Below are 26,503 nucleotides of genomic sequence, written 5' to 3'. Positions count from 1 at the left end.
GGGCCTTCCATCCTGGAGGGCATCAAAAGCTTGCACTTTTTTGGGGACAGAGCACAGGCCCCAGTACCTGGATTCAGCAGAGAAATCAAAGGGAAGGGGCGGCAGCTGATGAAGTCTAGAAAAACGGAATTTAAAATTTTCCCTTTGTGCAAGGCAGGGTCCATAAGTTATCCTCAAGTGTCAGGAAAGTCTCATTCACAGCCCCTGTAAGTTATGATTGACGGGATCACCTTTGTCCACATTCTTCGGCAGGACAGACCTGAGAGAGTAAGGACAGCGTGGCAAAGGGGTCAGAGACCAGCAGGCGGAGATGGAGGGAACTGAGCCTGAGCCTGGAGCAGGAGGTGTGAGGGGCACAGGTGGGCTGGAGGAACTTTCTAGCACTCCTTGGAGTCCCCAGAAACACCTGCTGGCACCCACAGAGGCTCGGATTAGAGATCACTGAACAGGAAAGGGGACCTCCCATATACTGGAAATTAATTGGACACAAAGTCAGTCATATTTGGGGGTAGATTTTACTTGTGTCACTTAGATTAGTCAAAAATAAATTTTAGCCTTTAAATTCAATTAAATAATATCACCATACAATCCGGAAAAAAAAAAGGGGGGGTTTTATTATTCTCTAGTCTCAGGGCACCTCTCTTCCCACGCGTTCTCCACCTGCGGGAGTCACTTCCCAGTGAAGCGCCTATTTCATAGTCAGCCACCAGATGTCAGGCCAAGCTTGGTCACCTCGGAAGTTTCCTGCCTACGAAATAAAGTTTCTTTTTTCTCTCAGTTTAGGGAGAACTTAGAGATTCCTAAAACCCTCAGCGACAAGTACAGTGACCACAGCGGCCACTGGAAGCTCTTCATGGGTGAGATCCACGCCTTCATGTCTCTAAGAAGGTGAAGACTGTCTGGATGTCGAGCACTAAGTAAATCTCCATTATTACCTTGAACTCTGGCACTTCAAAGAGCCGCCACTCACTCACCGCAGTTTGCAGCCTCAGGAGGAGCCGCCCCTCCTTCCCACCGCCTCGCGGAGTCCCGAGGCCCCTGGGCTGGGCCGAGCACCCGCCTGGCTTCCTGCGCAAGGGCGGCACCCGCCGTCCTGCCGCGGAGGGAACGCCGCGTACCTGCCTCGCGACAGGGGCGCCGAGCGGACTCCAGAGCGGGCTCAGCGATGCGTTCGCGGGGGCAAATGGCCTTCCTTCCTATAGCCCGTTCTCTTCCAATGTGTCATCAGAACTTCCCTCGTGGATGCAAGATGCCTGCGGAAGCTCCAAGAATCACGTTCTGGCCCAGCAACAAAGAAGACAAAAAAGAGGGCAAAGGACTGCTTCCACCCACTACCCCCACTCTGGTGGATTTTTGTGAGGGCAGAAATAACCTCTTCTAGACACCTCCCAGCAGATATAGCCTTACAGCTCCCTCCCGGGTCCTGGAAAGGTCACCAGCAAGAGGAACTGGGACAACCACGATAGGTGTAGATGGGGTAGAACCATCCCCAGGGGCAGGACACTACCCCAGACTCGAATAAAACAGGGCTCTGTTAATCAAGGCTGTTGGGGAGGTAGCTAGCAGAATCTGCCTCACCGGATGAAAAACGGATGCAACACAGACAAAAAGGCCTGCCAAAATTCATATGAGAATACATTCTCTTCTTCGGACATCACTTAAAAGTGTATATACTGTGTAGGTAATTTACAGTGAAACCTTTTAAATTTCTGTGTATAGCAGTATTGACTACTTGCAATGGCAATTTACAAACATTTAATTATTCGGAATGCATTTTTGCCTAGTTCGTTATATCTCAACATAGTGGGGTAAAAATAAAAGGTTTGTTTTTTTTTTTTTCTTTTCTATTTCCCACACTATTATTTTCCTTGGAGCGCTGCTGGCTTCCCTTATCTATTCTTTTAGATACGTCTTGGGTAGATTTAATGACTTTCTATTCACTTTCAATTACCAAGATTCCTTAAAAATTTTTAATCTAAAAATCTATTTAAATGTCGTCTCTCCTTTTCTCCAAGCTAAGGTTCCAACTTCAGGATGGACCAGATTGTGTTCTTTTCCTTTCTTCTACTCTGACACCTTGGAGCTGGTGGATGGGAAGACACAGTTGACGTCTGGGATTGCTCATGGTCCTCTTCTAGCTGAGAGCTACTCTAACGTTGGGTGAGGAAAAAGGGAATAGGGAAAATGGTTAAAAAGCCTTTTTATTAAGTGAGTTTGTCATGGTTTCTCTGCAGGGGCCACTGATTCTGACCTACCACGGACTGGCCACCAGCACAAAGACTTTGCAGCACCGGCTCTCTCACAGATTGCATGCACAAAATCTTTTGAAAGCCTTATTGAGGTCTCCCAACTACTCGATTTGCTGATACGATAGTTCTCTTTGACACCTTTCCTCTTCCCTTATCTTCCTTTCCTGGTGGAAAATTCCACATGCTTGTTACTGAAAGGCAGCCTTTGCTTTTAAGCAATTATCTTCAGTGGAGATTTGATAAGATGACACAAAACTGGCTCTTTGCTGTCATGCTGCCATGGGCAACTCTGCATTCCAGTTGTGGGTGTGCCAGTCTCTCCACCAGTGGTCTTTGCTTTCTATCCTGCTGCCTTGTCTTTTCTCTCCCTCTTCAGTTAGGCTCGGGCAGATAGGCCAGCCCTCTGGCCTGGGGAGATGTCCATCTGGGGAAGAGATCCAGCCTTTCACTTTTGCAGGCACCCCTAGTCCTTACAATCAGTTTTCTCAGAAACCCCATCACTTGGCTCCAGAGATGGGAAAGCATCACTGTCATGAACACTTGCTTCCCCACGCTGACACCCACACTTCTTAAGAGCCCCCCCACTTCTCTCAGTGCTTGGTTAGTAGGCTGGGAAGGGGCACTTTCATGGACAGTAGGGATGATGTGTCTCCCTCCTCATGGTAAGCTTAGGGGAGGACCTGACCCGGCAGTTTTTATGTAACTCACTTTGTCCTTAATATATCATGCTGTATTAAAGAAAAGACAATAAATCTAACATGTTTTGAGTACTTACCTCATTTCAATCTAACTGTCACAATAAGACAATGGGTTGTCATTTGATAAAGGAGGAAACTTTAAGCTCAAATTATTCAATGACTTTCCCACTGTCTTACAGCTGGTAAATGGGACAGAAACACAGGTCTGTCTGATCCCAAAACCCATACTTTTACCAATTCTGCTGTTTTTTATACCAATAGTATCTGGTGAGTGTATCTGAAAACCTCTCTGAATAACTCATTTTAAATAAGCTGACACCAAAGTAAAATTCAATTGAAAGGGAATGCCCACCACTGGTCATAAACAGCATTCACCATTTTCACTCCGACTCACTCCACTTATTCCTTCCTTCTGTTAAGAGTTATTGAGGGCCCACTGTGAACAGAGAAGGAATGGAATGTAGCATGTTCTCGCCTTCAAATGAGCTTGCAGCTGAGAAAGGACCTAAAGGCATAGAGAAAATGAACTATCATAAAAAGTGAAAGTGGAAGATCCCAGAACAAAGGCAAAAACCAAATTCTAAGTGGATTCTGAAGTTCAATGTCATGTTTGGGGGAGTGGATGTCTTAGAAAGTTACAACCTGAGCTGAATCCTGGGGAATGGGCCGTCTGTGGAGATAGGAGATGTCAGGACAACTTAAGAATAGAGAACAGCATGAAAAAAAGCAGAGAGGCAGGAAATCTTTCAGCAGGTTTGGGGAAAGCTAGTCTGGCTGGAATGTATCCAGTAGAACTTATGTATTAGAGATTGGGAGATAAAATTAGAATTTAAGTAAGGGCCAGCTCTCAAAGAACTTTCACTGTCAGGCTAAGGTGGTGACTGGGATACCACTGAAAGAATGTAAGCTGAGTATTATTTCACTAGAGTTGAGCCTGAGGACAGCAAGCCTTGAAAAACCGTGTAGGATCAATTAGATTGGGAGAAAATTAAAAAGTAAAACTAAAAGGTAGAACAATCAGGCAACTATTACAATTGTCATGGGATGCATTACAAGAGTAAATACTGGCAAAGATGTGTAGCATGTGGAATCTTGGTACACTGCTGGTTGGAGCATAAAGTGGAACAATCATTTTTCAGAGTTGTTTGGCAAATTTCTTATAAAGTTTAACCTTACCTTATGGCCCAGCAATTTAATTCCTCGGTACTTACCCAAGAGAAGTGAAAACACATGTCCACAAAAAGGGTTGTGTAAGAATATTTCCAGCAGCCTTACTCAAAATACTGAAAAACTGGAAACAATGCAATGTCCAGCACCAAAAAGTAGATGAACAAATGGTAGCATTTTAATATAATGGAATGCTATTTAACAAGCAAAAAGAATGAATTCTTGATATACACAATAGCATTTTTGAATCTAAAAATATAATGTTTAGGAAGCCAGGTAAGGGTATTCACATGTGATTCCATTTACTTGAAATCCAAACTCAGGGGAAGTCAATCTATGGCAATAGAAATTAATGGTGTTGAAGGAGGAAAAGAGAGGGAGGAATGGAAAGTGGACTGGAGAAGTGCATGAGGAAACTTCCTGGATGGTGCAAATGTTCGGCATCTTATTTTTGGTGGTGGTTACACATGTTATACAATTGTCCAAAGCTCATCATCTGAATATGTGACAACTCTGCATTTTATTTTGTATTAATTATATCTCAGTTTAAAAAAATAGGGCATTGAAAATGTAGAACCCACTTAACCTCCTTAAAAAAAAATCTAACAAGTCAAAACATTCAAATATATTCTCTGAGGAATCAATCAAAATAAAATGGCAGAAATAATGGTTGAAAAAGACTTAAGGGCGAGCAATAAAACCAATAAAAACCTATAGTAAAGATAAAATAATATGCTGTGATTTAAAAATCAGTCTTACGACCTGTGCTAGAGACATTGAATGTGATAAAATTAATACTTAAAATGCTAAGTTTTGGCCCAAAATTCCAAAAGATCAGTAGGAAAAGATAAAGCAATGAAATATTTAAAGAAATTTCTAATTAAAAGGACTAAAATCCTGTTGTGGAAAAAGCTAGTATTATGCTCAAATGTCATATTTATATATTCAAAAGTATTCATTCTAAACTCTTTGTAAGGAATACTCTTCAGTGAAGTTCATGGTTCATAGAATTTGCTTTAGGAATGAAACTAGTCTGGCTGCATTTATTTCTCACACTGAGAAGTAATATAGTCTTACTGAAGTGTGTCCTTCTATCTTTTGGGTAGACAGAACTCATATAAAAAGACAACATGTAGCTTTATATAACTAGCTTAGGAAGCAAAATTAAATTACTGTTAATCATCTTTCACCCAATAAGTTCTAAAAAGTGTATACTTAAGGTTACCTGTTTGAGAAGACAAAAATTGTATTTCCTGTTTGAAACCAAGATAGACATCTGTAGAATCTGTTATTGTGATTTGCTTGAGGAGTAAAAGTCAGTTAAGGGCAATAGAAAGTCCAACTGAGAAGGGTAGTGTTGCCTTGCACTGTGTCTAACTCATGTACCTCTTTTTAGAAGGAAAGCTAAGCTGTTACCTGGAGGTGTATTTTCCAGTTATAAGTAGATGATGGTTCTGTGTAGAAAGACCAGAATTCTGTGAACATACCATGTAGAAAGTTGATACAATAGAAAGCAAAACACAGAATGCAACCTCTTTTTTTTAACTGAAGTACAATCACTTACAATGTGTCAGTTTCTGGTGCACAGTGTCACAGTCATGCATATACATACATATATTCATTTTCATATTCTTTTTCATTAAAGGTTATTACAAAATATTGAACATAGTTCCCTGTACTATACAGCAGAAACTTTTTAAAATCTATTTTTATATATAGTGGCTAATATTTGCAAATCTCAAACTCTCAAATTTATCCCTTCCCACCGCCTTTCCCCAGTAACCATAACATTGTTCACTATGTCTGTGAATGTCTGTGAGTCTGTTTCTGTTTTGTAAATTAGTTCATAGTGTCCTTTTTTTCTTAATATTGATGTCATATGGTATTTTTCCTTGTCTTTCTGGCTTCATTTAGAATGAAAATCTCTAGGTCCATCCATGTTGCTGCAAATGGCATTATTTTATTCTTTTTTATGGCTGAGTAGTATTAGGTTTCATAAATACCACAACTTCTTTACCCAGTCATATGTTGATGGACATTTAGGTTGCTTCCATGTCTTGGCTATTGTGTATAGTGCTGCTATGAACATTGGGGAGCATGTATCTTTTCAAATTAGAGTTGCCTCTGGATATATACCCAGAAGTGGTATTTCTGGATCATACGGTAAGTCTATTTTTACTTTTTTGAGGACCCTCCATACTGTTTTCCATAAAGGCTTCCCCACACTACATTCCCATGAGCAGTGTAGTAGGGTTCCTTTTTCTCCATAGCCTCTCCAGCATTTATCATTTGTGGATTTTTGAATGAAGGCCATTCTGACTGGTGTGAGGTGATACCTCACTGTAGTTTTGATTTGCACTTCTCTGATAATTAGTGATATTGAGCATTTTCCCATGTGCCTGTTGGTCATTTGTGTGCCTTCATTGGAAAATTGCTGTTTAGATCTTCTGCCCATCTTTGGATTGGGTTGTTTGTTTGTTTTCTTATTAAATCTTATGAGCTGTTTATATATTCTGGAAATTAAGCCTTTGTCAGTCACATCATTTGCAAATATTTTTTCCCACTCTGTAGGTTGTCATTTTGTTTTGCTTGAAGTTTCCTTTGCTTATAAGTCTAATTAGGTTCAATTTGTTTATTTTTGCTCTATTTCTATTGCCTGGGTAGACTGCCCTAGAAAAACATTGCTAAGATTTATGTCAGAGGATGTTTTGCCTATGTTTTCTTCTAGGAACTTTATCATGTCTTGTCTTATACTTAAGTCTTTAAGCCATTTAAAGTTTATTTTTGTGCATGGAGTGAGGAGGTATTCTAACTTCACTGATTTACATGCTGCTGTCCAGTTTTACAACACCACTTGCTGAAGAGACTGTCTTTTCTCCATTGTATATTCTTGCTTACTTTGTCAAAGATTAACTGACCGTAAGTCTGTGGATTTATTTCCGGGATCTCTATTCTGTTCCACTGATCCATATGTCTGTTTTTATGCCATTACTATGCTGTTTTGTTTACTGTAGCTCTATAGTATTGTCTGAAGTCTGGAAGGGTTATTCCTCCAGCTTCATTCTTTTTCTTCAATATTGCTTTGACAATTCTGAGTCTTTTGTAATTCCATATAAATTTAAGGACTATTTGTTCTAGTTCTGTGAAAAATGTCCTGGGTAATTTGATAGGGATTGAGTTAAATCTGTAGATTGCTTTAGGCAATATAGCCATTTTAACAATATTGATTCTTCCAGTCCAAAAGCATGGGATATCTTTCCATTCCTTTAAGTCATCTTTAATTTCCATAATCAATGTTTTGTGTTCTCCATGAATAAGTCTTTCACCTCCTTGGTCAGATTTACTCCTAAGTATTTTATTGTTTTGGATGCAATTTTAAAAGGGATTGTTTCTTTATTTTCTTTTCCTGATAATTCATTATTAGTATAAATAAATGCAACTGATTTCTTTACCTTAATCTTGTATCCTGCTACCTTGCCAAATTCTTTTATCCAGTTCTAGTAGTTTTTGTGTGGAATTTTTAGGGTTTTCTATATATAGTATCATGTCATCCACACATAGTGACAGTTTTGCCTCTTCTTTTCCAATTTAGATCCCTTTTATTTCTTTTTCTTGCCTGATTGCTATGGCTAGGACTTCCAAGACTATGTTGAATAGAAGTGGTGAGAGTGTTCATCCTTGTCTTGTTCCAGAATTTAGTGGGAAGATTTTCAGTTTTTCATCACTGAGTATTAAGCTGGCTGTAATTATGTTGAAATATGTTCTCCCTTTTGTAAGAGTTTTTATCATAAATGAATGTTGAATTTTAATAAATGCTTTTTCTGCATCTATTGAGATTATCATATGGTTTTTGCCCTTTTAGTTTTGTTAATGTGGTATATCACATTGACTGATTTGCATATGTTGTACCATCCTTGTGTCTCTGGCATGAAACCAATTTGATCCAGAATGCAACCTCTTGAATTACACCATGATCATTTGGGTCTCCCCAGCTCTCTGCTGTGGATACTTGTTAATTATCTTGGCTTCTACTACTCCAAGAGACTAGCACATTGTTATTGGAAATAAATGGAATAACTCTTAATGGACAAGTGGCTGAATAAATTGTGATAAATGTTTCCAAGGAAATATTAGACAGCTCAGAGGTGGAATTAATTAGATCCATATGGACATTGTGTACTTACCTCCAAGGACATAGAATCCCCATCATAAGGACATGTCCTAATGGACTTCCACTTTAGGTGAGCCTGAAGATTTGCCTCCTGTGCGCTCTTCCCCAACATACCAAACTGAGAAACTCAGTTCTCCTTGTTTCTTAGAAACTCCTGGAGAAGGTCTAGCTGTAGCACTTAATCTAATTCATAGAGTTTCTGCTTACACTTCAGTTTAGAAGCCACAAATGTCTTTTTTTTTTTTTAATGCCAGCTCAATAAGGCACTTAAATTTTTAAAAAATATTCCATCCAATATTTTCCTTGTTTCAATCAGGACTGTTATTCAGTATATCTAATATAATCTGGCAAGTTATGTAACCTCACTTCTTTAATCTTTACCAAAGAGACCAGCGATGTCCAACAGAACTTTCTGTGATAATAGAAATCTTCCACATTTCTGTTGGCCAATATGGAAGCCACTAGGCACATGTGACTGCTGAGCACACAAATATGATTCATGTGATTAAAGAAGTGAATTTTAATTTTCATTTAACTTTTTGAAATTGTTTTAATTGAAATTTAAATAGCCTCTTGTGGCTAGTGGCTACCATATTAAACAGCAGAGAAATATTTCTTTATTCATCCATACATAAGTGCTATTTTATGGTATAACTATTAGAATTGTATATAAACAAGGAGATGAAATTCTTGGCTACATAATTCAGAATGCTGGAGCCAAAGAATAGTCTAAAAGGAAGTTTAAATGAGATCCAGTCATCTTCCTGAATGTACTAAGCTTCCGGCTTCATTTTCTTCTTTCTTTGTTTTCTTTTTCTTTTTCTTTTGTTTTGTTTTGTTTTGTTTATTTTATTTTATTTTATTTTTTTTTGGCAAAGAAGAATTATGTTTGTATGGTATCCACCTGACTATATTACAACAAAGGGTTTAGCATAGTTTGTGGGACTGGACAAGTCAAAAACATTGGCAGTACAGGAAATGGCATGAGGCACTCCCCAGAAGGTTTCATTAGAATAATCTTATCTCAGCTGCAGTGGCCTTGCCTGCCAACCCTAATGAGTTACTCTAACTCAGACTGGATCTTAAATTCATGCCAAAGACAGTACGTATTCACAGCTGAGCTGTCATCATGCAGCTTCTTGGTTTTGTTATTTGTGGCACTGGATCTCTCCTTGAATGTCAGGAAATCAGCCATTTAGTGCTAGAATCATCCTTAAGGCCCATCCTTCTCCCAAAGTTGTTGCCACTAAACACACAAAATTGATATTTCCTCTTAATAATATGAAGGAATAATTAAACCCTTCCTCTTTTAGATGTATATTCTGCATAGGCTAGGCATAGTCTTGGGGAAAGAGCACTGGGCTTATGAGAAATGGATTTTAGCCCCAATTCTGTCATTAGCCAGTTGTGTTCCTCACTGCAAGTGCAAGTCACTCAACTACTCTAAGCCTCAGTTGCCCCAACTGCAAAAGCAGGGCATCCCACTCCATCTGCATTAGGATCCTTACTGCAGTCTAACTGGGAAGGTTGAGTTACCCAGAACAGACCCATGTAAATAGGTAGGAGATGCAACAGGGTGAGGGTTCTGTTTCCATGCTGCTGGGTCCCCAATTTCAGTCATCCCAGTAGAAACAAAATCAACCTTCTACCTGGTGACTTGATGGTGTTAGGGACTTCGAGGACAAAATTCTGTGTCCAGATTAAGTAATTTCTCACAGCAAGACACTAATCAATGACATGTGGAGAAAGGCAGTACAGGTCTTGTAGGCCTGATGGAGACTCTACAGGCTGAGAGCTCCTTCCCCGCTACATCTGGAGCTTCTCAGCCTGGCCATGGTTGGTGGTGGTTTTGAGCTCTCAGTGTCACTGTGTGCATCTTACTTCCACACTCATAATTAGCAACCTATTTACATTTGGTCCTTTCCCTTTTACCCTCAGTAGCCTGTTTTCAGGTATAGAGAAGACTAAACACTCATAGTTCCTAAGAATGTTTCTGAGTCAGTTTGGGGGGTGGTCCATGTCCTCTCTGTAAGGACAATATTTTATTCCCTATCCGTATGCATTACACTTCCATAAATGGAAACCCCTTGCATTTATAGGACATCTGAAAAGGTGGAAAACATGGAATAAAGAAATTTTCAAACAGCATTCTAGTTTCACTTTCAAAAAAAGTTTAGAACAATGGGTTTGTTAGTTGGAAAAATACAACAAATACACCACAGAACGTCCAAAAGTCTGGAAACAGAGGAGAAACAGTGTATTTATTGTACATTATACAGATGGGGAAATTAAATCTCTAGATGACTGAGAGCTCAGAGTTAGTAAGAAGTAGATCAGATCCAGCATCCAAGTCCATATTGATCTACCTCCAAAGCTCTGTATCTCATCCCACACTAGGTATTTATATCTCCAATTAGAACCAGCTGCCTAACACATTTGTTTTTTTTTTTTCTCATTGAAAGCTTATAAATACCAAGACAGCAACCAGCCAACTTTGAAGGTGGTTGGATGAAGTGGTCTGGACATTTTAATGTATGGTGGAAGAATCTATTTGAGCTTTGGTGATTCAAGACTTAAAAAGATATTTATTATCTTTTTATTATTTTATTTAAGGAATTTTCTGAAAGTATTTGTATACTTTTCAAAAGAAAATTTTTTATCCTGAAGCTCATTCTATGTATAATGAATGTGTCTTCATTCTCTGACATTAAATATACATGCATGTGAATGTCCTTTGCTTAAATCAGAAAGCTAATTGCAGGATGTGTCATGTCAAACCTGTGTATACAGCATATGGCACAAAACCCAGGGCAGCTATAATGATGAAGACTTAAAGAATCTTCAAGTGTTTGGACTAAACAAGAACTTATACTAGGCTCCTCCAACCTCCTCACTTCACTAACGAATAAACTGGGCTCATTCATTCACTCAGCACACCTTTGTTGGACGTCCGTTGTGTGCCTTTCATAGGATTTAATGCTATAGATAAGAAAAAGATGAATCAGCCCAGAAAAGTCAAATGATTGCCCAAGAACACTCACAGCTACATGCCACATCTGGGGCAATGGTGATCACAACACCTAGGATTTAAATGAGCTAGCACATGCCTGACATCACTTATGAGGGAGCTAGTGATGAGTGGCTCAATGGAAACAAACTCAGTGAGTAATAATGGAAGTAAGTCTGGGGAATGTTTATAAATATTAAGATCTGAGAACTTTAAAGAAATATTTCTGAGCTCATACAGCAATGTGACTTGGGTTGGAGAGACAAGACCTAATGGAACAACTGAACATTTAACGGAGTCTTCAGAAAAAGCCAAGATTTGAGGTAGTGTGATAATGTGATATTCATAAAGTACCAGTGGAGCCCATTAGGCTCTCCAGCCTCCAGACATCAAAAAGCCATGTCTGCCCTGGGGAGAGACAGACACTCCAGACTCACATCCTTCTCCATTCTACTCTGCAAGTGAAAGCTAAGGGCATTCCTGCTGAAACAGATATCAAATTACAAATGGAATCAAGCCTCCTTGGGAAAACCAGGAGGTTATGGGGGGAAAAAATAAAAGCAAATCCAGTTCTATATCACCTCCCTGCCAAGGCAGCAAACTCACAATATGAACATAGAACACTGAAGGTTCTAATGAAAACCTCCCACACTTATCCTAGAAACAACTAGAAGAGGCACTCCAGGCCACCATGGCCCCCAAGACATCACTGATTCCCCCATGAGATACTTGGCCTCTGGACAGACCCAATTTATCCTTCAAGAAGAATGAGATCCTTAAAAGACTGAATCACCACTGTGTGTGCATCCAAAGTCTACTCACTATTAATTCTGGGGGGCAGGGCTTCTACTAGGGAAACTCTTCCTTTAGACTATTGATGGCCTCAAGAAGGTTGCCCTTGGAACTGGAATGCTTCTAATGACTGAGACTCTAGTTCATGAAGAAGGGGCCCAGTTTGAGTTTAAGCTGTATATAATCTAAGGATCCCAGTGTATCTGAACATGTTTTGAGGGCTTTTAAGGGAGATCCACAAAGATAAATTTTAATGGAGATCTGAGCAGGTCTAAATCACCACTTTGGTTCCAGAATACTGGAATAGTATCACAGGATTGTGGCCGTACAGTGGTGACGGTGACACTTCAGTGTAGCCTCTGAGTATGCTGGGGACCTAAGGGTAGATAGAGACCCTCATAAAAGAACAAATGAAAAGATAATGTCACTGGATAAAGAAATTGTGGCATATTTATACAATGGAATACTACTCAGCCATAAAAATGACAACATAATGCCTTTTGCAGCAACAAGGATGTCCCTGGAGAATGTCATTCTAAGTGAAATAAGTCAGAAAGAGGAAGAAAAATACCATATGATATCACTCATATGTGGAATCTGAAAGAAGAAAGAAGACAAATGAACTTATATATAAAACAGAAACAGACTCAAAGACATAGAATACAGACTCGTGGTTTCCAGGGGTGAGGCATAGGGGAAGGGATTAAACTGAGAGTTTGAGATTTGCAGATACTGACAGGTATATATAAGATAGATAAACAAGTTTATACTGTGTAGCACTGGGAAATATATTCAATATTTTGTAGTAGCTCATGGTGAAAAAGAATATGAAAATGAATATATGTATATTCATGTATGACTGAAGAATTGTGCTCTACACCAGAAATTGACACAATATTGTAAACTGACTATAACTCAATAAAATAATAAACATCAAAAAAATGATAATGTCAACTCAGTGTACCATCTGTGAGACTGAGAGAACAATTAGCCAACAGTATCAGGGCCATTAGGACCAGGAACTGGCATCCTCAGCATAAACTTCGGCTCCCTTGATAGCTTGACTCAGGTGCTTCCATGAGGACATTGCCAGGCACTGGAGCAGGGCAATGCCCTGGGACAGATGAGGACTGATTACCCTAAGGAGTCAAGGCATTGGGAGAGGAAACAGGAAGTCTGTCCTCACCCTTCCCTTTCCTTGAAACAAGAGGATTTATTTGCAGAATGCATGTGAGAAACCTAGAAGAATATCCCAAAAAGATTCAGGAGAAATTTGAAAGAAGGTATTAATCTTGCAGAGACATTGGGAGGTGAAGCCAGAAAAATGCTCTTTGAAGATGATTGTCATGAACTTATTAATTCCTGTGCTGCTGTAGCCTCTAAAATACAGGTTAAGTAAGAAAAAAAAAAAAGCTGTGCCTTTTTTTCCTTTAATAAAATGTATTTGTGTGATTCTATAGCTTGATAAATTATAAAATAGCATTTCAATCCTTCCAGTCTTCTGGTGGCTCCTCTTGCATCTTCTCTGTATGTTGCCATGTGAATTTCCTCACAAAAAGACCCAGTCTGGATGAGAACAATAATTTCTTTGAACAGAGCAAGGTCAGTAGACTTCGAAAAGAAAGTGGAGCATTTCTGCTTCATTGAGCTGCCACCAAAACAGCCACATAATTTACTCTGTCTGTTACCATCAAAACATATCTGCTGGCCTTTAAACGTTCTACTTAAAAATTACCTCTGAATACAGCCTTTACTATCTCTTTGATTAGGGTCAGTTTTTATGTGACTATAAATGTGTATACGTTTGAGTGAATAAATGCCACGTAGATGTTCCCATTTATATTTTTTCCTTTAATGAGTGGGTTTGTTCAGGCAATTTCCAATGCAAACTACACCACAAACCACCAATACATATGAACATGAAACAGAGGCATTTAGGTGTGGAATGCCATACCTTGTTGCTCCAATTCAAGACACTGATGGAGGTTCTGGGCCTTATAGACAGAGAACCAATAACCGATCGGTGTTCAGAAATGTCATTCCTTTCCCCGTAGGCTATTGTGTGGGGAAGATGACTATTCACACTCCAGGTAACAATGCATGAAACTCATTCACAGGGTGCAATCCTGGGCAATTAGCTTAACCTCTCTGGATCCAATCTTTTCTGATTTATGGAATAAAAATAAAATTTCTGCCTTTCTCTCCCTAATAGGATTGTGTAAGACATTATCACATAAAGTAGAAAATTTTGACACATGTCTTTCTGTTTTATTACAATTAGCCTCATTTTAAAAGAAGAAAGAAATGATCACTTAAAAGTTAAATGACCCTGGGAGATATCTTCATGAGTGACCTAAGTAAAAAGGCAAAATAGGAAGTCCCAGTCCTTGACTCCTCACAGAAACATATTTCACAACGGTATACAGACCAAAATACCCTTATGAAAGGTCTAAGGTATAGTACTCAAAATGCAGTAAAAGGTTACAGTACTCAAAATAAGCACACCTGTTAGAATGGCCATCATCAAAAAAATTTAAAAATAAATGTTGACAAGAGTATGGAGAAATGAAACTTCTTCTATACAATCTCACTTTTCAGTATTTATCCAAAAGGATTAAAAGCAGGATTTTGAAGAGGTTTGTGCACCCCCCCATTCATTGCGGCATTATTCACAACAGCCAAATGTGGAAACAACTTAAATGTCCATCAAGGGGTGAATGGATAAAGGAAATGAGGAATATGCATACAGTGGAATATTATTCAGCCATAGACCCGAAGGATATCCTGCCATATGCAACTGCATGGATGAGCCTTGAGAATAGTGTGCTAGGTAAAATAAGCCAATCTCAGAAGAACAAATACTGCATGATGCTACTTATATGAGGAATATAAGATAGTCCAACTTAAAGAGGCAGAAAGTAGAATGGAGGTTGCCAGGGGCTGGGGGGAGGGAGGACATGGGGAGTTGCTGTTCAATGGGCATAAAGTTTCAGTTATGCCAGATGAATAAGTTCCAGGGATCTGCTGTACAACATTGTGTTGATAGTTAACAATGCTGACCTGTCGACTTAAACATGTGTTAACAGAGTAGATCTCATGTTATCTGTTCTTATCACACAAAAAAATTTAAGTATCGGCCCTTTTAGGATGACTCCTCCTCACAACCTAGAATATTGTAATGCTGAATTCCAAAGTCACTAACAAATAAACTTGGAAAAACAAAATCTGTGTGGAATATTTGGTATGGCAGGAGGAAGAGGTTTAGGTCAAATGCTCCCTGAGATCCAAGGCAGTAACTCCTCTTTTTCTGTAATTCAGGCACTTCATAACTCAGTATAATGCACAACTAAGTGTGTGCCCTACGATCTGGAAGAGAAAGAGGCAGAAATAACACGCCAGAGTTTTCTCAGCTGAATAGTAAACACTGGAAAAGAAATGCATGTTAAGAAAAAATTCACCAAGTTTTCGCCCATAGGGAACAATTTTTCTGGTGCATCAACAGTGCTCCATCAGCTGCCTTGGCTGACGGCATGAGGCCCATGGTCACTCTACCCTTTGGCAAGAGGAACATGTGAATCTTAGGACCATTGCCTGGGAGAGAACCTAGGGTCCACACACCCAATTTCTATGCATCCGAAAAGAGTTTCCTCTGTTCTGTTTATGGCCCCAATACTATACTTGCTGGAGAACTAAGAGCTTTTATCCCACACGTCATCATGAAGCAGGTGGTTGCTAGGGACAAAGATGACGGGAGTCCTGCCCCTCCAGTAAAGCAAGTTTGGAGGATGTGAGCACGGTTGAGAACTGGGGAATGTCAGTGGCCACACCTGGATGCTGACACCCCATCCCATTCTGAGTAAACAAAGGAGAAAATGGTAGCATTTTCTAGGTGAAAGTAAGGCTCAGACGTTGGAAGACGTAAGCGATCAGGAAAGGCTCCTCACACTCACTTTATGCCATGATGTTGTTTTTGAACAATATTTAGGAAAATAGTGAAAATGTTAGGGAGTTATAGTCAGTTTACAATGTTGTGTCAATTTCCAGCAAAGAGCACAATTTTTTAGTTATACATGAACATACATATGTTCATTGTCACATTCTTTTTTACCGTGACTTACTACAAGATTTTGTATATATTTCCCTGTGCTGTACAGTATAACCTTATTTATCTATTCTTTATATACCTGTCAGTATCTACAAATTTTTAACTCCCAGTCTGGTAAGTCTATTAAAAATCAAAACATTAAAAAATTAGCCCTCATAAACATCAAAAATGAGCAATCTATGAAAGGAATATTCATAATTAGTTTTACATTTATTCTAGAAGTGTTTGGATTCTCCAAGAGACTGCACAAGAGGATTATTCGTAGATTCTTGTATGTCATTTGGTATTAGATCAAATAGCCTCATTAGTAATAATTGTACACTTAACAGTGTGTTACATCAGAGAAATTATTGATCAGTATTCAAGTACAAATGCTTTGGGGAAATCACTAATTTAAAAAATATTTTTATTCAATTTCTTTTCAGAAATTATGCAATGACACCTATTCAATAACCTATTCAATTCATTGATGTAAAGATACATTAAGAAAAAAGTTTATCTTCTTCCCATTTTCCCAGGTAACCAGAGAATAATTTCATATATTTCTTTTCTTTATGCACCACAAGTGTGCATGATATTTTGTGATGTTTTTACAAAACAAATTAGTATTATTCTCACTAGTCTTCAATCTCATTTTCTCACTTATTATATTATTCAAGGGTTTTCCTTCAAGTCATTCTCAGAGATTTAAGCTCTTCCTTATCATAGCTGCAAAATGATTCGTTGTAAGAATGTACCAATTTGCCCAATCATTGTACAGCTGATGAACATTCAGTTTGTGTCCAGGTTTTTGTTTGGGTTTTTCTGTGTCTGTTTGCTTCTTTTTCTATTGTAAACAATGCTGTGAGTAGCATATAGTGACTCAGTCAATCCGAGGGTCCACAGACCTGACTGGCTGCCTACCTGTGCCCATTTATTATACCCAGCACTAGAAGGAGAGGTTAAGAGCATGAGGTAAATACATTGTCCTTCTTAAACCACAAGAGATTTAATTTTCCCAAAGCCCTGTTGATAGAAAAATGCACATATTGGAATCTTAAAGTTCGAACAAGCTTACAGATTGACAAAATTTATTGAATTGTACCCTTAAGATTTGTGCATTTCACTATCTGTAAATTCCTTTTAAAAAAGGAAAACAACAGCGAACAAACAAATCATAATGAAATACCACTGTACATTCACTTGAATGGTTGAAATACTTAAAAGACTGACAATACCAAGTGTTGGTGAGCATGTGGAATCACTGAAATGCTCATGGTACAAACACTTGGAAAACTTGTCACTCTCTTCCAAAGATGGACACATGCACACTTTATGTCCCAGTGAACCCACTTCTAGGTTCATATCCAACATCAATGTGTATATCTGGTTACCAAAAGTTATACCAGAAAATTCACAGTAGCAATAATTTTTATAGTTAAAAACCAGAAACATCCCAATTGTCCACAATAGAATAGATATAAAAATTACGATATGTTCATAAAATGGAATACTATATACCAGTGAGAATAAACTTGACTATTATACATTACTACATGGAAAACTCTCAACACAAGAATTCAATAAAAGAAACCAGACTCAAAAGGATATATTCTGTGTAATTCTATTAACATCAGAATAGGAGGCAGAACTAACCTATGGTGATAGTAATGAGGACACTGGCTATGGTTGGGGGGAGAGAACAATGAGTGGGGCAGGCATGAGACAGGCTCTGGATGCTAGACAAGTTCTATGGGGCTGGTTCTCAGGCAAATTCGCTATTGGAAAATACATTGAACTGTACACTTAGTTCTCTTTTGTCTATGAATATTAGACTGTGATAAGAAAAACTGCTTTAAAAATGTTTGGGATGGTCACTTGAGGATGAATCTATGAAAGTCTTAAAAATACACATTTACTATATTCCTTACAAAATAAAAGCAAGAAAATAAAGAAACCCTCTGTGATTTTTATACATTTTAAGCTAATACTAATAGGTACTGTGGGAGGCAGACTAATGGCCCACCTGAAGATGTCCATACCCTAATCCCTAAACTTGTGACTCTGTTCTTGTCCAGGGAAAAAGGGACTTTGTAAATGTTATTGAGTTTATTCTGAGGTTATCTTGAACGATCCAGATCATCACAATCTAATCATATGATTTCTTGAAAGCAGAGGACCTTCCCAGCTGTCGTCAGAGATGTACCACTGAAGAAAGGTTGGAAAGATGTGACGTAGCTGGCTTTGGAGATGGAGGAAAGGGGCCATAAGTCAAGGAATGTGGGTGGTGCTAACTAGAAACTGGCACTTGCCATCTGCCTCTACAAAGATTGGATCATGTTGGCACTTGCCATCTGACTCTGCTTGGGTTAAATTATGAGCCATTGCAGCCACTGACCTCCAACACACCCTGAACAGAGTTCAGGATGGAGGTCAGGAGTGAGGCACTCTGTGCCCTCAGAAAACTGGCTGAACAGACCTTCAGATAGCTAGACATTTTCAGGAAAAGATTTTATGAGCCCAATTCTTGCATCTCCTCCTATCTAGAAAAGTTCTCACACCATTAACAGTGACATCTGCTTCTCATGACCAGCAGCAGCCTCTGCCTAAATGTGTGCTTGACTGCATGTCCCCTTTTCACTGAAACCATATATAATACTGAGTTTTCCCCCTGGCTCTTTGGAACAGTTTCTCGGAGTTTTCTGGGATGCTGTCTCCTGGGCTATAGCCCGCATTTTGCCCCAAATAAAACTTAACCCACAATTCTAATATTGTGTGATTTTTATTTCAGTCGACAGTGGCTTCTAGAAGCTGGAAATGCCAAGGAAATAGATTCTCCCCTAGAGCCTCCAGAAAGGAATACAATCCTGCTGACTTCTTTATTTTAGCCCACTGAGACAGAGCTCTACGGTGAAGAATATATGTTTCAACTGAGTTTATGAGAATTTGTTACAGCAGCAACAGAAAACTAATAAAGATACTGAGCATATAATTCCCATTCCCTTGCCAGCTCAAAACAGAAGGGTTTCTTTCCATCAAAAGCTTGAAAGAAAGGACAAGTTAGTTTTACTTTTTCTGCAGATAAAACACATTCTAAAGGAATTTGTGGAGCCTATTCCTTATTCAAATGTTCAGTGTTCTTATGATATTTTAACTCAAAATCCATCACTTTCCTCCCTTAACTAGAGTGCAGAGACCCTCTTACATACATCCCACAAGCCTTTCCTGTGGGGACGCAAGAGCTTCCTTGTCTCTCTCTCAAATTTATTGTGGTTTTATTCAATGAACATACTATATTTTTTCACATGCTGTCTCTCTTAATCTTCAGAGCAATATATTAATCATTCAAAAGACCCAATTAGATTTCTGACTAACAGATCTGATGGACTGCCTGGGGCTTGTTTGTCTCTGTTTATGTTTTCCCAAAATAGACTCTGAGACAAGGATTTGGGTGCAGGCAGTGTGTTTTGGAGAGGTTTTCAAGAAGAGTGGATAAGTACAAGGAAGGGAGGAAAGCTAACAATAAGTGTTTTCACATGAGGGCTGTAACTGAGCAGGATCCTGAGGGGCCTTCCAGGGTCATACCTCTACCCCATATCCTCTGCTGTAGCTCCTCTCTGAAGTACCCAGATAATAGTATCTCATGTAAATTTCCTGAGTTTTTCAGATGCTAAAAAAAGCCACCACCAAAGGGAAGAAATTAACTACTTGATGATTGAGAGCACCTGGCTCCCAGACCTTCTGGCACCTAGGGGTTGATAGTGTTGACCACTTTATTACCTCAGCATTAACCAGAGAATTGTGCATGAGCTGATCACATACCTGCAACTCCTCTCTTACCTGGCCTTTAAATATGCTTTGTTGAAACCCTTGGAGTAGTTTGGGGTTTCCTTGGGCATGAACCACCCCATCCTCCTTGCTGGGCCCTGTAGTAAATCTTTCTCTGCTCCAAACAGTGATGTTTCAATTGTTTGAAATTGGCCTTGTGGTGCTTCTGGCACATGAACTTCCCTTTGGTTACAGGTTACTGCTTAGGGGAACAGGACATGATCCCACTGGGTACTCTAGAGAAACTGAATGCACCTCAGAATTGTCCCATAGAGAAGGAAAGATATGGGGCATTTCTACACCATCTGCCGTCCCCCAGTGTTTGAGGACTGCTCCCAGGGATATGCGTCCCCAGCACGTCTGGCCTCACTGCACAGGCAGAGCACACCTCCTGGTCAGAGAACCTGCACAAGCACAGTGAGATGTAGGAGGGAGCTGGGAAGTGAGGAGACTGTCTGCCGGGGCCCCCAGGGAAGCCAAAGGCTACAAATGAGGCACTGACCATGTTCAGCATGGTGGGTACAATCTGTGTCAGAGCAAAGGTAAGTGGTGATAAATTTGATTATTCTTGACTTTCCTAATCACAATAGTGCACAAAATCCAGAGGTGTAAAAACTAAACTTAATTTGATCTTGGTTAAAAGTAACACGTTACCAAGCTTCTGAACACCCCTTTCTTGCCTACCCGTGGATGCTAGCATCTGGGCATAAAGAATCCCTTCAGGAAATACCACAAGATCATCATTATTTAATTAGATCTTTGCTTTCAATACACAAATGGCTGGTTTTTGTTGTTGTTGTTGTTGTTGTTGTTGTTGTTGTTGTTGTTTAATCTTCAACAAGGAGACCTCTTGAGTAGAAGATATGCAGGTGCTACTAACTCTTAGTTCCTTGAGGGTGGAAACTACTTATGTCTTGTTCATTGTTGTGTAAAAGAAAGCTTAGCAAATACCTTAATATATAGCAGTTATTCAACCATTTATTGAGTTTGCTGGTTGATCTGAAATACATTTAGTTATTTAAAGACAGGGAATCATATTCAACAGTTAGTCTGTGTTTCAGTGTTGATCAATGTCTTAGCCTGCTCAGGGTAAACTGGGTAGCTCATAAACAACAGAAATTCAGTTCAGGGAGCTGAGAAGTCCAAGACCAAGGCATCGGAAGATTTGGTATCTGGTGAAGGATCGCTCAGAGATAGCCCCCTTTCGAATGTAACCTCACCTGGCTGAAGGACTAAGGGAGCTGGTTATAAAGGCAATAATCCTATCATCAGGGCTCTACATTCCTGACCTAATCACCTCCCAACAGCCTCACCACCTAAACCATCATATTTGAGAGTTAGGATTTCAACATGTGAATTTGCAGGTGTTGGGGGTGGAGGTGGCATACAAACACTGAGACCAATAGCAATCACTATCTTTACACTCAAAGCTACCACTCACTCAGACAGACCTCCACACTTATTTTGACTGGACATGACATGAAACCATAGCCATCACTGTTTGTCCATATCCACAGTACCTGATGTCAAGTGTGTGGTGCGTTAGGATGATTTTGGGCGCAGGGAAATTCACATCTTCCAATATGGCAAGGAGAACAGTTTCAGAAGTGAGAACATGTAGTGGATACTCCCTGAAGGTCAGTGTATGATGATCTACACTTGGCAACTGAGATTAGGAGGTGGTGCTGTTTGCAATGGGACTCTTCACAGTCAGAGCGATGGCATCACAGTGAAAACGGCACAGGGAACGGGACAGTGAGAGAACCCCAGGTAAGAGCCCGGCCCCGCCTTGCTCTCAATGACCTGAACTTTTCAGTCTTACTTAGCAAAGCTGTTTGAAGCTCTCCTAACTGAAAAGCCATTTGGGGAAGTGTTTTGTATGTTTTGACTCTCCACTTCAGCTAATTTCAAACACTTGGCTACCAGAAAGTTTGGGCATGGGTTAAGGAGGGAATGTATTCTCTCAGAGAGAAAGGACACACAGAGACTTGAGAGCCTTAAACACTCAGCTGCACACACCCCGGCTAGACTTCTATTTTCTCTCAAGTGTTTTGGGGAGCATGGTTGTGAAGGCTAAAACCCTTCAGCTAAACTTTGGTCCATCAAGAAATCACACCAGACTGAATTCATCCTGCTTCATAAGAGAAAGAGAAAGTGAAAGTAAACACAGCTGAGATCCTGGGGGATGGGGAGTGGATGGCATCTCCCCTGGGACAGGAAGAATGCCTCTCTGTTTGAAAAGAGACTTCTTTTTGGTGTTTAGTGGGGCATTGTTATAGCTTCCAGCTTGATTTGGGGCCACAGTCTCTCTTTGAAACTTGACATCACAAGCATTCTTTTCTAAGACACTCCAGAAAGGGTGGCTTACTGTTACAGGCTGCACACAGGAACCCGTCTTTGAGTTGTTTCCCCTCTTGATACTTTAAAAAAAAATTCTGGCTCCTGCTGGGACAGAATGTTTGATGGGAACTTTCTGAGGAGGAGGAGGAACCCAAGAAATGTTTCCAGCTCGTTCAAAGAGGCAGCTGGTCTGCTGGCCACTGGTAAACAGGCAGTCCCCACTTCCCACGTGATGCCCAGGCCCTGGGCTCCACGCAGCTGGGGTCAGCTCACCTGCTTCAGGAGCAGATCAGCACAGCCACACAGGTAGCTTCACTGGTGGAACCGAGAAGCTGGGCAGGGGACCCGTGCCATGCTCCATCACTCATCCATGCCCAGAGAACCAGGGGAAGTCAGATTGTTCTAAGATCACAGGACAGGTGCAGCTGGCTGGTGGCCAACCAGTGGAGGGGCCAATTCAGTGGAGGAAATCCATGCATCCAGTGAAATGAACAAGCTGAGGGAGACTCTGGAACCTGGGTGGTGTGTGAAGAGGCTGTGGTCTCCAGAATGTGTTCTCCTCTTAACAAAAGGCATTACCCTAGACTTGGAAGTGTCCACCATAACCCTCAGGGCTGGCCTGTCACAGCTGAGTATCCTTTGAAGAAAAAGCCCTCAACTCTCATCATTCACATGAGGACAACCATGCTAATACCCACCACCTCTCCATCACTGCCTCGAATCAGACCACTGCCACTGCAGATGCTCTTTGCCCTTGAAATGCCCGTAACACTGGCCACTGGCCGACTCCTCCTCTGGAGCACTCTGACCTTGAGGGCTCTCACTTGGGTAGTGATGCTCTCAAAGCCATTCTCGTCTCTCCTTTATCTTTGTTTTGCCACCACCTTCCAGTGTCTGAGTTAGACACTTAGCTAGATGGTTACAACCACTCCTAAGTAAGGACAAAAGCCAGGATACTAAAGGTTCATTACTAAGTGCTCCTACAAGATTGTAAGGAACTTTGGACACTGAAGCTTCCCAAGGATCAGCAGGAAGTATCAGGGCAGCTGCTGCCTTTTCTGACAGTTCCTTCTGGAAGGACATCCAGAGCCTGTTGGCTCAGATATATTTAGGTATTCCTGAGTTGAAACTGGCCTCCACTGAGAGCCTCAATTATGGCTTAGAAAATATTTTCTGGAAAGATGAAACCTTGCTGTGTTTTTAGTTTAGTCAGACAGACAAAGGCCCATTTTCTCTCCTGTGATGTGGATGTAGTTGTCTTTACTATCATGGTCCTTAGTCACTGGTTTTAGTTCATTTTGCTTTGGGGACCTTAAACAAACTAGGTCTTGACCCAAAACCTTGCAGTTTAAACCTAGTCCTCTTAGAGCACTCACTCTTGGAACCCAGCCACCAGGTTTGAAGGAAGCCCAGGTGCCCAGGAGAATCCCAAGTAGAGAAACATCGTGTCCTTGCTGTGCTCCTAGCTGAGATGCAGCGCCAGCTTGTGTGCTGTGTGAGTCAGCTGTCTAAGAAATGGGTCCTTCAGCCTGGAGGTCTGTCTACTCTGAGACTTCCCCACTGAGCCCTGCCCACATTACAGATTCTTAAGCAAACAAATTATTCTTCTAAATATGGTGGTGGTTTGTTAAGCAGCAATAAGTAAGCAAACACATAGCTATTCTATTTCATTAAAAATGTCTAGAAAATCAATTTGCAAACTCCTTATAACCATTTTCAGTGCTGAGATTTACCTTTTGAGGAGACAGTTTGTTTTCCAAAGATGCCTTTCCCTATGCTTTATACTTTTGTTCTATTTTGTGTTTTGCATAAAGCCTGTTTGCTTAAGATGAGTGTCTAGTCTAGTCAAATACAATGAACTCAAGTATCAGCACTGCAAAAGTTTGATCATTTGAGTGCTGTCAAATCTGAAGTGTGATTATTCAGTCTGAGGAGGATGGCAACTTATGTTATCTATGGAGAAATAGCAAAGAAGCTGTGTGTGTTTTCAGATAATTTGTACATTAAATGAATACATGTGTTTAAGTATATCACTTATTAGAAATTAATTTTAGCTGTTTGTAAATTTGTAAATATCAATTTTAAATTAATTTTAGCTCTTTGTTTCTCTTCAGAAACACTATTAGAGTTAGATTGACATTGACTTAATTATTCTCAAGGAATCTACTACATTTATTTTGAAATACACTTAATTTAATATTTTACTAAAATTTTTCACCTCTATCTCATTTGGCCTGAACTAATGTAGTTTTCCTGGAATTCTAAAATTTACCAACTTGTAAATTTGTGTGAGAAGACGTGGTTGCCACCATATTAGAAACAGTCATTGGCTTGCTAATTCACACTTTAGATTAAACATTTGGGGGAAAAAACAACCAAACAAACACTACGAGCATAGCTCCAGGAAGTATTCAAAATGGTTCTCCACAGTCTCCTTCATCTGTCCCATTCAAGAGTTTTGCCACATTGAAGATCATATGATTGCAGCAGAGGCTGAGATTACAAATGCCTTAGAAGGCTGGCAGGGCCAGGTGTGGACAACAGGAAGTGGTAAGAATGGGTTTACCTGAACAAAGCTCATTGTCACCTGAGGGAACTCAGGCTCTGTGTTGACAGATCTTTTAATTTTCACAAGAAGCTGAAAATCTAGATGGGGTGGGAGTTTTAGGTGTTTACATCTAATCTTTCAAAATTCCAATGGTGTAGATTTCAAGGAGACATTGCTTCCAGCCAGAAATCTGTCATCTCTGAACTACAGGCAAACAGGGTGAGAAAAATAAGAGATGATAAGTAAGGTCCTATTTTCATATACACATTTAGGAAGAATGATTCAGGGAATCTGGACCTTCTTAATTCAGACTTTATATTTTTTAAAAGCAATACATATGTATTACATCTTCATTTTCCCGAATGGTTGTATGAACACATGATCCTGGAGTGTGCAAGTTTAAGGAACAGTTATGACCGACCACTTGTACTAGGTTTCCCTGACTAGCCCTGATTTCATATATTAGGTGCGAAATTGTCAAAGAACTGCACTGTTTTACTGCTCAAACTTCATTCGTTTAACCTCATAGGAAGTGACACACAAACCTTTTGTTAGACGATGCATTTGTGTAGCTTGGTCACCATTACTGTTCTCCAGATGTGGTACAACTGGGCCTTCAAAAGTTGCCCAGGAAAATGGCCACATGCAAGTCATGATTGCCCTGTTAACTCCAAGCCATCCCTGACTGTTCTTCCTCTGCCGTGTGAATCTTAGCTTTTGGAAGTCAAGTGTCCTTTGAGAAGCTGATAGGCGCTGCTATAGAAAAATGAGTCTGTCTGTGTTACAAAATTTTCCATGTAGAGGGTCCATGTCTTTCCAGACTTTCTGGACTCCCCAGGTTAAGAATCTCAGCTTTCACAACCCAGTTAGAAAAACCAGCAAATCAGCGTTTCCAGAGAATATAAATTCATAAGCTGATATACCAAGGAGAGAAACCCACACATTAGCCAAAGTGACTCAGACAACAAGCCCACATGTGTTATTCATTTATTTATAGATTTGTATTAGAATTCTGCATTCCACTTTATAATACATTCATGTTTCTTTTACAATAAAACTACTTTTATATCCTCCCTTAAAACCTTTAGTTAAACTTGAACTCCACAGAAAAATATTTCTTTCCTGATAGCTTTTCACACCCCAGAACCCCTCAGGATTTCCCAAAGAAATGCTTAAGGGAAAATGATAGCCGAAAGACCACAAGTTTTGACATTGGCTAGAACTGGGTTTGAGTTTTAGCTTTGCCCTTTACTAGCTGTGCTGCATTGGGAAGGTAGCTTCATGTCTCTGATCCATATACCTCACAAGGCAAGGGGAAGATTAAATGAGATTGCATATGTAAGGCTCCCAGTAACTATCACATGTAGAGTAGATACCCAATAAATGGTAGCTATTATCAATTAAAGTTAGCCTCCAGCTCTCTCTTCCTCCTCTGTTGCTATTATAGATGAGTGTTCAGGACAACGCCTGGCATATAATAGGCACTCAGTAAGTGACAGTCTTAAAGCCTTGAATTTCCTCAATCAAAATTGACACCCCAATCCTCATTTCTCTTGGCCTGTCAGTAGCTCTTGACACAAGTCATCACTCCTTCTCCTTAAAGCACCTTCTCTTGGCTT

The 26,503-nt window shown here is 39.9% G+C and overlaps 1 pseudogene; it reads left to right on the top strand.

The window, feature by feature from the left end:
- Positions 1–213: 213 nt before the first annotated feature.
- The window catches only part of LOC141573983 (serine palmitoyltransferase 3-like), a 118,225-nt pseudogene continuing 91,935 nt past the window's right edge, over positions 214–26,503 (top strand).

Source organism: Camelus bactrianus, chromosome 19, assembly GCF_048773025.1.
Source record: "Camelus bactrianus isolate YW-2024 breed Bactrian camel chromosome 19, ASM4877302v1, whole genome shotgun sequence".
Lineage (NCBI taxonomy): Eukaryota > Metazoa > Chordata > Mammalia > Artiodactyla > Camelidae > Camelus > Camelus bactrianus.
Note: the sequence above shows the minus strand (reverse complement) of the source record. Positions and strands in the feature narration are given on the sequence as shown.